Raw genomic sequence first — 14,487 nt, 5'->3', positions numbered from 1 at the left:
GAAGGTACCCACTCGAGAGTCCTCAACCACACTTTAGCTCACTGTACCTTTCACAGATGGGAAATATCCATTTGCATATCAGTCTTTGTATCGCTCACATGAGCAGTCCAGCACCGAAATGCTATGGCAATTCCCTTTTGAACAAGAGTACCAACAGCAACCACATACACGTGTTTCAGCCTTGTTGGGCCTCATCAGTGAGGTGGAACTGTGTCCATTCTGAGCACGATGAGCAAGGTGCCCACGTCTGAATGACCCTAGGAAACCTAGCGTGAGTAAACCTAAATCCTGTAAACAATAAAAAAAAAAGTCCATAGGCACCCCTCTGCGAGAACAAACACAGCCCATTGACCTGTTCTTTGGGAAGGAACGCACTCGAGAGTCTGCAGCCACACTTTAGCTCACTGTACCTTTCACAGATGGGAAATACCCATTTGCATATCAGTCTTTGTCCCAGCCACATGGCCAGTCCAGCACCGAAATGCTATGACAATTCCCTTCTGAACAAGAGTACCAATAGCAACCCCATACACGTGTTTCAGCCTTGTTGGGCCTCATCAGTGAGGTGGAGCTGTGCCTCTCTGAGCACAGTGAGCAAAGGGTCCACGTCTGGATGACCCTAGGAAACATAGGGTGACTAAACCTAAGTCCCTTTGTAGAGGAGGTCCCAAGTACGGCCCACACTCCAACTGTCCATTTTGAAGTACCAGGAATGTTCACGCCGAAGTATGTGACGTAAGAGCAACAAATAAACCGGTAGAGAGCCACAGTGGGGCTCTGTTCAGTACCTATCACAAGAACCGTACCCATTGAGGTACCGACACCTAAGAAAACATGGACAGTTAAGTATCCTTTGAGAAAACCATATCAACAAATGAAACGGAATGAAGATTATCAGAGTACAGTCCCTGAAGAAGCCAAAAAGGTCTTAAAGGAAGACGAATGGTGATGTCACAAGAAACTGGACTGACTCACATATAGAAGGTATGACGACCTGCGAATGACAAAAGGAGACGAAACGCCATGGATAAGGACATTGTGAACGCAAAGTGAAAGGACAATGTCAAATGTAAGAAGCTTATGCCATGAGCACGACGAAGATATTCAGTTAGTCACACGTGTATATATGCTTGGAACCGCAAGAAAGCTAAGAAAATTGTGCAGCTTGCTATGCTTAGTAACGAAATAGATTGCGGCAAGCGCCACCTATACATACCTACCTCAATAGAAGCATGGTATATCAGTATACTTCCAATATGCACAAGGGCAGAATCAAACAAAGGTTACTAGAGGTTGCATGAGGAGAGCTTCACAGTTAACAAATCAAGAATAAAAGACAGAAGCAAAACTCAGACAGAGACAAATCGTGCCAAAAATCCAATGTCGTATCAGCTAAAATAGACCAACAGTAGCTATAATTAATGAAGCAAGGAACAGAATATCCTGTTCAGAAAAGTCAAGATAAGAAGCAGAAGGCAGGTGGTGGACAAATTGAAAAACAAATACAGGAATTATACGGAGAATGAGGTGATTTTACGGTGTCTGAATCATGTGCCCAGCCAAGCGAGAAGAAAGGGGACTTTCACACCTATGCATGGTGGTGTCCCATGCAAAAATATCAGAACATTTCCAGACAGAGATACAGTCTCAAGGCCAACCACAGTGAAATAATTGACACATGACCACTGAAGTGATGATTGATTGTAGCAATAATTGGATAAAGGCTGGGGGAGCTGATGAGCAACCTGCACTTGGCCGACCATTCTGCATGCTGCTAGGCAAAGTGGAAAAGTATGAGTGGGGTTGGTGCCAACCCAATCATTGTGGATCAAGTCATCTAGGGTTCTATAGTTAGTAGAACTAATGGGACATAGTACTTTTAGTGACGTCTACAGTAGCCATTTTTAAGGTTGGGCTTAGATGCCCCACCTGAAAGTGTTTACCGTATCCCCTCACTCGGTTACCATATACAGATTTAGTACATATATTAAAGTTACCTTCCTTGAACCAAAAGAATTTCATGAAATATTTAAAGCGTTATACATCAGTGATGACAGGTTTATAGTATAAATGATGGTTTTTTTTCTGATGTTTGTTAGAGTTGTAAATCGAGAAGGAGGATCGAGCAACCGCTGATATTCATGAAACTCCCTATTTTGGAAATCCATATATTAGCAGAAATGGAAAGAGTGTTATATCGGAGGGAAAAGAAAAATGCTTTACTCAACAAGTTCTAGGCTAAATTTCTCTTATTGTATTAGGTTTGAACATTGCTATGACTCCTTGGGTGGGGGGGTGGTAGAAATGCATATAGTTCAATGATTGTAAAAGTAGATTTTGTATATTGTTTCCTCTTGGTTATGATTCAATTGTAATTGTTTGAAAGCAAAATAAAATATACAGAAAAAAAAGAAACTCCCTGTTTTTGTACTTGTCATTAAACGGACTCCCTTTGCCAAACCATTGAGTTGTCATTATTGATTTGATGCTAGAGAATTCATCTGCATCCCCATCCATCTGACGCCTGCCCGACTTCATCTTAAAGTGCTGTTGGGCAACCCCCAGCTCTATGGGCCAGTTGGGGTCCTAGTGCATACCTTAAACTATCATAGGCACCCCTATGCGAGAACAGTCACAGCCCATTGACCCGTTCTTTGGGAAGCCACCCAATCGAGAGTCTGCAGCCAAACTTGAGCTCAATGTACCTTTCATAGATGGGAAATAGGCATTTGAATATCAGTCTTTGTCCCGCCCACATGGGCAGTCCAGCACCGAAATGCTATGACAATTCCCTTCTGAAGAAGAGTACCAACAGCAACCCCATACACGTGTTTCAGCCTTGTTGGGCCACATCAGTGGGGTGGAACTGTGCCTCTCTGAACACAGTGAGCAAGGGATCCATGTCTGGATGACCCAAGGAAAGATAGGGTGACTAAACCTAAGTCCCTTAAACAATCAAGAAATAGTCTATAGGCGCCCCTCTGTGAGAACGAACACAGCACATTGACCTGTTCTTTGGAAAAGTACCCACTCGAGGGTCCGTAGACACACTTTAGCTCACTGTACCTTTCACAGATGGGAAATATCCATTTGCATATCAGTCTTTGTCTTGCCCACATGCAAAATCTAGCACCGAAATGCTAAAATGCTATGGCAATCCCCTTCTGAACAAGAGTACCAACAGCAACCCCATACACATGTTTCAGGCTTCTTGGGCCTCATTAGTGAAGTGGAGCTGTATCTCTCTGAGCACAGTGAGCAAGGGGTTTACATCTGGATGACCCTAGGACACTTAGGGTGACTAAACCTAAGTCCCTAAACAATCAAAAAATAGTCCATAGGCGCCCCTCTGTGAGAACAAACACAGCCCCTTGACCTGTTCTTTGGGAAGGTACCCACTCAAGAGTCTGCAGCCACACTTTAGCTCACTGTACCTTTTACAAATGGGAAATATCCAATTGCATATCAGTCTTTGTCCTAGCCACATGGGCAGTCCAGCACTAAAATGCTATGGCAATCCCCTTCTGAACAAGAGTACCAACAGCAACCCCATGCATGTGTTTCAGCCTTGTTGGGCCTCATCAGTGAGGTAGAGCTGTGCCTCTCTGAGCAAAGTGAGCAAGGGGTCCACGTCTGGATGTCTCTAGAAATCGTAGGGTGACTAAACCTAAGTCCCTTAAACAATCAAAAAATAGTCCATAGGCGACCCTTGCGAGAACGGACACAGCTTATTGACATGTTCTTTGGGAAGGTACCTACTCGAGAGTCCGCATCAACACTTTAGCTCACTGTACCTTTCACAGATGGGAAATTTCCATTTGCATATCACATGGGCAGTCTAGCACTGACATTTTGTGGCAATTCCCTTCTGAACAAGAGTACCAACAGCAACCCCATACACGTGTTTCAGCCTTGTTGGGCTTCATCAGTGAGGTGGAACTGTGCCTCTCTGAACACAGTGAGCAAGGGGTCCAAGTCTGGATAACCCTAGGAAAGTTAGGGTGACTAAACCTAAGTCCCTTAAACAATAAAAAAATAGTCTATAGGCGCCCCTCTGTGAGAACAAACGCAGCCCATTGACCTGTTCTTTGGGAAGGTACATACTCGAGAGTCCATAGACACACTTTAGCTCACTGTACCTTTCAGAGATGGGAAATAACCATTTGCATATCAGTCTTGGTCCCTCCCAGATGGGCAATTCCCTTCTGAACAAGAGTACCAACAAGAACCCATACATGTGTTACAGCCTTGTTGGGACTCATCAGTGAGGTGGAGCTGTGCCTCTCTAAGCACAGTGAGCAAGGGGTCCATGTCTGGATGACTCCTAGAAAACTTAGGGTGACTAAACCTAAGTCCCTTAAACAATCAAAAAATAGTGCATAGGCGACCCCTCTATGAGAACAAATACAGCCCCTTGACCTGTTCTTTGGGAAGGTACCAACTCGAGAGTACGCAGCCACAATTTAGCTCATTGTACCTTTCACAGATTGGAGATATCCATTTGCATATCAGTCTTTGTCCTGCCCACATGGGTAGTCCAGCACCAAAATGCTATGGCAATTACCTTCTGAACAAGAGTACCAACAGAAAACCCCATGCACGTTGTTCAGACTTGTTGGGCCTCATCAGTGAGGTAGAGCTGTGCCTCTCTGAGTAAAGTGAGCAAGGGGTCCATGTCTGGATGACTCCTAGAAAACTTAGGGTGACTAAACCTAAGTCCCTTAAACAATCAAAAAATAGTGCATAGGCGACCCCTCTATGAGAACAAATACAGCCCCTTGACCTGTTCTTTGGGAAGGTACCAACTCGAGAGTACGCAGCCACAATTTAGCTCATTGTACCTTTCACAGATTGGAGATATCCATTTGCATATCAGTCTTTGTCCTGCCCACATGGGTAGTCCAGCACCAAAATGCTATGGCAATTACCTTCTGAACAAGAGTACCAACAGAAAACCCCATACACGTTGTTCAGACTTGTTCGGGCCTCATCAGTGAGGTAGAGCTGTGCCTCTCTGAGTAAAGTGTGCAAGGGGTCCACATCTGGATGTCCCTAGAAATCTTAGGGTGACTAAACCTAAGTCCCTTAAACAATCAAAAAATAGTCCATAGGCGCCCCTTTGCGAGAACGGACACAGCTTATTGACCTGTTCTTTGGGAAGGTACCTACTCGAGAGTCTGCATCCACACTTTAGCTCACTGTACCTTTCACAGATGGGAAATTCCCATTTGCATATCAAATGGGCAGTCTAGCACCGAAATGCTATGGCAATTCCCTTCTGAACAACAGTACCAACGGCAACCCCATACTCGTGTTTCAGCCTTGTTGGGCCTCATCAGTTAGGTGGAGCTGTGCCTCTCTGAGCACAGTGAGCAAGGGGTCTAAGTCTGGATAACCCTAGGAAACCTAGGGTGACTAAACCTAAGTCCCTTAAACAATAAAGAAAATAGTCTATAGGCGCCCCTCTGTGAGAACAAACACAGCCCATTGACCTGTTCTTTGGGAAGGTACCAACTCGAGAGTCTGCATCCACACTTTAGCTCACTGTACCTTTCACAAATGGGAAATTCCCATTTGCATATCAAATGGGCAGTCTAGCACCGAAATGCTATGGCAATTCCCTTCTGAACAAGAGTACCAACAGCAACCCCATTCATGTGTTTCAGCCTTGTTGGGCCTCATTGGTGCGGTGTAGCTTTGCCTCTCTCTGCACAATGAGCAAGGGGTCAACATCTGGATGACCCAAGCATACTTAGGGTGACTAAATCTAAGACCCTTAAACAATTAAAAAATAGCCCATAGGCACCCCTGTGCAAGAACAACCACAACCCATTGACCTGTTCTTTTTTGAAAGTACCTGCACGAGAGTCCGCAGCCACACTTGAGCTCACTTTACGTTTCCCAGATGGGAAATATCCATTTGCATATCAGTCTTTTTCCCACCCACATGGGTAGTCCAGCACCGAAATGCTATGGCAATTCCCTTCTGAACAAGAGTACCAACATCAACCCCATACACATTTCTCAGACTTTTTGATCCTCATCAGTGAGGTGGAGCTGTGCCTTTCTGAGCACAGTGAGCTAAGGGTCCACATCTGGATGACCCTAGGAAACTTAGGGTGACTAAAGCTAAGTCCCTATAACAATCAGAAAATAGTCCATAGGCGCCCCACTGCAAGAGCGAACACACTGTATTGACCTGTTCTTTGGAAAGTTACCCACTCGAGAGTCTGCAGCCACACTTAAGCTCACTGTACCTTTCACAGATGGGAAATAACCATTTGCATATTAGTCTTTGTCCTGCCCAGATGGGCAATATCCTTCTGAACAAGAGTACCAACAGCAACCCCATACACATGTTTCAGCATTGTTGGGCATCATCAGTGAGGTAGAGCTGTGCCTCTCTGAGGACAGTGAGCAAGGGGTCCACGTCTGGATGACCCGAGGAAACTTAGGGTGACTAAACCTAAGTCCCTTAAAGAATCAAAAAATAGTCCATAGGCACCCCTGTGCAAGAACAAAAACAGTCCATTGACCTGTTCTTTGGAAAGGTACCCACTCGAGAGTCTGCATTCAACACTTGAGCTCAGTGTACCTTTCACAGATGGGAAATAACCATTTGCATATCAGTCTCTGTTCCGCTTACATGCGCAGTCCAGCTCCGAAATGCTATGGCAATCCCCTTCTGAACAAGAGTACAAACAGCAACCCCATACACATGTTTCAGCCTTGTTGGGCCTCATCAGTGAGGTGGAGCTGTTCCTCTCTGAGCACAGTGAGCAAGGGGTTTACGTCTGGATGTCCCTAGGAAACTTAGGGTGACATAACCTTAGTCCCTTAAACAATCAAAAAATAGTCCATAGGCGCCCCTCTGCAGGAGTGAACACAGTGTATTGACCTGTTCTTTGGAAAGGTACCCACTCGGTGGTCCGCAGCCACACTTTAGCTCACTGTACCTCTCACAGATGGAAAATTTCCATTTGCATATCAGACTTTGTCCTGCCCACACGGGCAGTCCAGCACTGAAATGCTATGGCAATTCCCCTCCGAAAAAGAGTGCCAACATGAACCCCATACACATGTTTCAGCATTGTTGGGCCTCATCAGTGAGTTGGAGCTGTGCCTCTTGTTAGGGAGAATTCTCTGTTTAGGCTTAATTTCCTAACCTAGTGAGTCCCCCAGCAGCTTTGCTGGATTTTTGGGGTTTGTTTTTTTCTCCTGCCAAGAGTGAGACTCTTTTACCCTCACTCTTGGACATGATTTGAGTGTGTTCCTTTGATTCTAGGTGTGTTTAAGGGGCTATGGGGTCTTTTACTCCATAGGGCTTCATGTGTTTTTGTGATGTGTGTTACACAGCACCCTCAGTGCAGTAACACAGGGGTGTCATAGTGACCCCCCAGTATAGACTCCATACCCTGGGACTGACTACTGTCTCCCAGGGCATGTAAAGTCACCATTGACTTTACTAGTCTTGAATTCTGAACAGAACCAGTACAAACCATCATATTGTGGACGTACTGGCCGGGGCAATTCGATTGCCCCGGGGTCTGTTAGTCGAGGGGGCATGTCTCCGTCCCCCTGATCGAGTTTTGGCTGGTGGCAGTGGATACTTCTTTTTATATTCAACCGCAAATATTTCTCTATGGGATTTTCCCATTGTTCGAGGCTACAATCTTTATTTATTTAATTACGATAGCCTCGAACATACCGCCGGTTTATTTCATTTATTATTAATTCTCTGGTTGGTATTTTTTTACCAGAACTCGGTTCTAAAATGGCGTTTGTGTTCTCTTCTGTGACTCCAACCCAAGTCAAGCCCTTTGTTCCACTTTTTGGCGGGCTTCTCCACAGATGCCCTCCAAAGTGGTGCCACTCTGTCTGGGGTACTTAGGAGGGGTGGAGGGGGATTTAGACACCCTGGACTGAGTTGCCTAGGCAACGCAAGTCGCACTCTGTCCTGATTGGCCCAAGTGGTGATCCGGCTGGCTCACCACTTAGCATGTTTGAGTGACAGCTATGCTGAGTGAATGGGGATTTTCTGCATAAAAGCAGGGCTTTGGGGACTGGAACTTCAGAAGTCACCACAGGACCTAAGAATCCGACGAGGGAGAAGCTGAGCCGAGCTGCCTCGACGACACCACTGGTGGAGCCCTGCTGGACCGTCTCACCACTTTTCCCAACGACAGAGGAGATCTTCCGCCGGAGAGTCTTCTTCTTTTGACTGGTGGGGATAACCAGTTTCACTGTCTTTTCGCCTTCCCGATGCATCTCGTGGCCGCCTTGCATGTGCCAAGCACCCCGTCAACCGGAATACCACGTTTTACCACGACCGCGAAATAAAGTGTAATACCTTTAACCAGAAAACTCCACGGCTGGTTTCTTCCCTGGCAGTGCAACGACCTTCATCTTTCCTCCAAGTCGAGATCTTCTCTTCCCCTGGACGACGCCGAGACTTGCACCCGCTGCCAGGAACAACTGCCACCGCTGGAGGATCCTTCCCACTTAAAGTACTGTGTTCCGCCTGGCTTCCCTTGCCACCGACTTACGGGGTAGATTTAGCCCCCGGCTTTCGAACCACGGTTAGCCTGGGACACCCTGGCTAAACTTTTCTGAGCCTCTCTAAACTCTTTTCGAACTCCCTGCAAGACTTTCAAAGCCTAGTGTAACTGTGTGATCTTGGGCCCATTTGTGCTCTGCTCTCTCTAAGAGTGGGCCCAGCCTATGGACTTTCGCTCACAAATGAATTTTGCTCTTCTGCCTTGCTAAAAGTGTTCCTAAATCTTAGAGTGGTGTATCTTTGCATATTCTGCCTTTTTCCCTCCCTTTTTCATGAACTTATTGGAGTGTCATCTATAGTTAAGCGCTCACCTCTATCTGGAAAAAAGTGGTGTTAACTAAGACTTGTCTGATAAGGAATAAGGGTTGTATATATCATAATAGTAACTGTGTTTAGAGTGTTTTACAAATAAGAGTGCTGGAGTGTTTCAAACAATGTGTTTTTAAATAAATAATTATATACTTTGATACCAAAGCTCTGGTCAGTGTTTGTTTGTGCTATTGTGTCTGGGTGCCTATTGTGTATACTTTGCATACTGCCTAACTCTTCTTGAGGGAAGTCTGACTGCTCAGCCACAGCTACCAGGTAAATATGGGTGGTACAGACTGCTACCAAGTGGGTTTACCGCTAACACCTGTAGTCCTAAATCTTTTGCAGTGTTCCCAAAGGGAATTGCACAGGTTTCTGCCTAACACCTCTCTGAGCACAGTGAGCAAGGGGTCCACGTCTGCATCACCCTAGGAAACGTAGGGTGAATAAACCTAAGTCCCTATAACAATAAAAAACAAGTCCATAAGCGCCCCTCTGCGAGAACTAACACAACCCATTGATCTGTTCTTTGGGAAGGTACCCACTCGAGAGTCTGCAACAACACTTTAGCTCACTGTAACTTTCACAGCTAGGAAATACCCATTTGCATATCCATCTTTGTCCCAGCCACATGGGCTGTCCAGCACCGAAATGTTATGGCAATTTCTTTCTGAACAAGAGTACCAACCGCAACCCCATACATGGTTTTCATCCTTGTTGGGCCTCATCAGTGAGGTAGAGCTGTGCCTCTCTGAGTACAGTGAGCAAGGGGTCCACATCTGGATGACCATAGGAAACTTAGGGTGACTAAAGCTAAGTCCTTTAAACAATCAAAAAAAAGTCTATAGACGCCCCACTGTGAGAACAAACACAGCCCATTGACCTGTTCTTTGGGAAGGTACCTACTCGAGAGTCCGTAGACACACTTTAGCTCACTGTACCTTTCACAGATGGGAAATAACCATTTGCATATTAGTCTTTGTCCTGCCCAGATGGGCAATTCCCTTCTGAACAAGAGTACCAACAGCAACCCCATACACGTGTTTCAGTTTTGTTGGGCCTCATCAGTGAGGTGGAGCTTTGCCTCTCTGAGCACAGTGAGCAAGGGGTCCATGTCTGGATGACCCTAGGAAACCTAGGGTGACTAAACCTAAGTCCCTTAAACAATCAAAAAATAGTCCATAGGCGCCCCCTTGCGAGAACGAACACAGCTTATTGACCTGTTCTTTGGGAAGGTACCCACTCGAGAGTCTGCATCCACACTTTAGCTCATTGTACCTTTCACAGATGGAAAATACTAATTTGCATATCAGTCTTTGCCCCGCCCACATGGGCAGTCCAGCACCCAAAAATTTAAGGCAATTCCCTTCTGAACAAGAGTACCAACAGCAATCCCATTCATGTATTTCAGCCTTGTTGGGCCTAATCAGTGCTGTGTAGCTTTGCCTCTCTGAGCACAATGAGCAAGGGGTCCACATCTGGATGACCCTAGGATACTTAGGGTGACTAAATCTAAGACCCTTAAACAATCAAAAAATAGTCCATAGGCACCCCTGTGCAAGAACAAACACAGCCCATTGAGCTGTTCTTTGGGAAAGTACCCGCTCGAGAGTCCGCAGCCACACTTGAGCTCACTTTACCTTTCCCAGATGGGAAAAATCCATTTGCATATCAGTCTTTTTCCCACCAACATGGGTAGTCCAGCACCGAAATTATATGGCAATTCCCTTCTGAACTAGAGTACCAACAGCAACCCCATACACGTTTTTCAGCCTTGTTAGGCCACATCAGTGAGGTGGAGCTGTGCCTCTCTGAGCACAGTGAGCTAGGGTTCCACGTCTGGATGACCCTAGGAAACTTAGGGTGACTAAACCTAAGATCCTTAAACAATCAAACATTATTCTATAGGCACCCCTTTGTGAGAACAAGCACAGCCCATTGACCTGTTCTTTGGGAAAGTACCTACTCGAGAGTCCGTAGACACACTTTAGCTCACTGTACCTTTTACGGATGGGAAATAACCATTTGCATATTAGTCTTTTTCCCGCCCAGATGTGCAATTCCTTCTGAACAAGAGTACCAACAGCAACCCCATACACATGTTTCAGCCTTGTTGGGCCTCATCAGTGAGGTGGATCTGTGCCTCTCTGAGCACAGTGAGCAAGGGGTCCATGTCTGGATGACCTTAGGAAACCTAGGGTGACTAAACTTAAGTCCCTTAAACAATAAAAAAATAGTCCATAGGCGCCTCCTTGCGAGAACAAACACAGCTTATTGACCTGTTCTTTGGCAAGGTACCCACTTGTGAGTCTCCATCCACACTTTAGCTCACTGTAACTTTCACAGATGGGAAATAATCATTTGCATATCAGTCTTTGTCCCACCCACATTGGTAGTCCAGCAACGAAATGCTATTGCAATTCCCTTCTGAACTAGAGTACCAACATCAACCCCATACACATTTTTCAGCATTTTTGGGCCTCATCAATGAGGTGGAGCTGTGCCTTTCCGAGCACAGTGAGCTAGGGGTCCACATCTGGATGACCCTAGGAAACTTAGGTGACTAAACCTACGTCCCTATAACAATAAAAAAATAGTACATAAGTGCCCCTCTGCGACAACAAATACAGCACATTGACCTGTTCTTTGGGAAGGTACCTACTCGAGAGTCCGTAGACATACTTTTGCTCACTGTACCTTTCACAGATGGGAAATAACCATTTGCATATTAGTCTTTGTCCTGTCCAGATGGGCAATTCTCTTCTGAACAAGAGTACCAACAGCAACCCCATACACATGTTTCAGCATTGTTGGGCCTCATCAGTGAGGTGGAGCTGTGCCTCTCTGAGCACAGTGAGTAAGGGGTCCACGTCTGGATGACCCTAGGAAACTTAGGGTGACTAAACCTAAGTCCCTTAAACAATCAAAAAATAATCTATAGGCGCCATTTTGTGAGAACAAACACAGCCCATTGACCTGTTCTTTGGGAAGGTATTTACTCGACAGTCCATAGACACACTTTAGCTCCCTGTACCTTTCACAAATGGGAAATAACCATTTGCATATTAGTCTTTGTCCCGTCCAGATGGGCAATTCCCTTCTGAACAAGAGCACCAACAGCAACCCCATACATGTGTTGCAGCCTTGTTGGGCCTCATCAGTGAGGTAGAGCTGTGCCTCTCTGAGCACTGTGAGCAAGGGGTCCACGTCTGGTTGACCCTAGGAAACCTAGGGTGACTAAACCTAAGTCCCATAAACAATCAAAAAATTATCTAAAACCACCCCTCTGGGAGAACAAACACATCCCATTAACCTGTTCTTTGGGAAGGTACCTACTCGCAAGTCCGTAGACACACTTTTGCTCACCTTACCTTTCACAGATGGGAAATAACCATTTGCATAGTAGTCTTTGTCCTGCCCAAATGGGCAATTCCCTTCTGAACAAGAGTACCAACAGCAACCCCATACACATATTTCAGCCTTATTGGGCCTCATCAGTGCGGTGTAGCTGTGCCTCTCTGAGCACAGTGAGCAAGGGGTCGCATCTAGATGACCCTAGGATACTTAGGGTGACTAAACCTAAGACCCTTAAACAATCAAAAAATAGTCCATAGGTACCTCTGTGCAAGAAAAAACACAGCCCATTGACCTGTTCTTTGGGAAGGTAACCACTCGAGAGTGCACAGCCACACTTGAGCTCACTTTACCTTTCCCAGATCGGAAATATCCATTTGCATATCAGTCTTTTTCCCACCCACACGGGTAGTCCAGCACCGAAATGCTATGGAAATTCCCTTCTGAACTACAGTACCAACAGCAACTCCATACACGTTTTTCAGCCTTGTTGGGCCTCATCAGTGAGGTGGAGCTGTGCCTCTCTGAGTACAGTGAGCAAGGTGTCCATGTCTGGATGACCATAGGAAACCTAGTGTGACTAAACCAAAGTCCCTTAAACAATCAAAACATAGTCCATAGGCGCCCCCTTGAGAGAACGAACACAGCTTATTGACCTGTTCTTTGGGAAGGTACCCACTCGAGAGTCTGCATCCACACTTTAGCTCACTGTACCATTCACAGATGGAAAATCCCCATTTGCATATCAGTCTTTGTCCTGCCCACACTGGCAGTCCAGCACCAAAATGCTATGGCAATTCCCTTCCGAAGAAGAGTGCCAACATGAACCCCATACATGTGTTTCAGCCTTGTTGGGCCTCATCAGTGAGGTACAGCTGTGCCTCTCTGAATACAGTGAGCAAGGGGTCCACATCTGGATGACCCTAGTAAATTTAGGGTAACTAAACCTAAGTTCCTTAAACAATCAAAAAATAGTCTATAGGCGCCCCTCTGTGAGAACAAACACAGCCCATTGACCTGTTCTTTGGGAAGGTGCCTACTCGAGAGTCCATAGACACACTTTAGCTCACTGTACCTTTCACAGATGGGAAATAACCATTTGCATATTAGTCTTTGTCCTGCCCACATGGGTAGTCCAGCACCAAAATGCTATGGCAATTCCCTTCTGAACTAGAGTGCCAACAGCAACCCCATACACGTTTTTCAGCCTTGTTGGGCCTCATCAGTGAGGTGGAGCTGTGCCTCTCTGAGCACAGTGAGCTAGGGTTCCACGTCTGGATGACCCTAGGAAACTTAGGGTGACTAAACCTAAGTTCCTTAAACAATCAAACAATATTCTATAGGCGCCCCTTTGTGAGAACAAGCACAGCCCATTGACCTGTTCTTTGGGAAGGTACCCACTTGTGAGTCTCCATCCACACTTTAGCTCGCTGTAACTTTCACAGATGGGAAATAACCATTTGCATATCAGTCTTTGTCCCACCCACATTGGTAGTCCAGCAACAAAATACTATTGCAATTCCCTTCTGAACTAGAGTACCAACATCAACCCCATACACATTTCCCAGCATTTTTGGGTCTCATCAGTGAGGTGGAGCTGTGCCTTTCCGAGCACAGTGAGCTAGGCGTCCACATCTGGATGACCCTCGGAAACCTAGGGTGACTAAACCTAAGTCCCTATAACAATCAAAAAATAGTCCATAAGTGCCCCTCTGCAAGAACAAATACAGCATATTGACCTGTTCTTTGGGAAGGTACCTACTCGAGAGTCCGTAGACACACTTTAGCTCACTGTACCTTTCACAGATGGCAAATAACCATTTGCATATTAGTCTTTGTCCTGCCCAGATTGGCAATTCCCTTCTGAACAAGAGTACCAACAGCAACCCCATACACATGTTTCAGCATTGTTGGGCCTCATCAGTGAGGCGGAGCTGTGCCTCTCTGAGCACAGTGAGCAAGGGGTCCACGCCTGGATGACCCTAGGAAACTTAGGGTGACTAAACCTAAGTCCCTTAAACAATCAAAAAATAGTCTATAGGCGCCCTTTTGTGAGAACAAACACAGCCCATTGACCTGTTATTTGGGAAGGTATTTACTCGAGAGTCCGTAGACACACTTTAGCTCACTGTACCTTTCACAAATGGGAAATAACTATTTGCATATTAGTCTTTGTCCCGCCCAGATGGGCAGTTCCCTTCTGAACAAGAGTACCAACAGCAACCCCATACACGTGTATCAGCCTTGATGGGCCTCATCAGTGAGGT

Source organism: Ambystoma mexicanum, chromosome 5p (assembly GCF_040938575.1).
Source record: "Ambystoma mexicanum isolate Mex_15411 chromosome 5p, UKY_AmexF1_1, whole genome shotgun sequence".
Lineage (NCBI taxonomy): Eukaryota > Metazoa > Chordata > Amphibia > Caudata > Ambystomatidae > Ambystoma > Ambystoma mexicanum.
The sequence above is the reverse complement of the archived record's forward strand: the minus strand, read 5'-3'. Positions refer to the sequence as shown.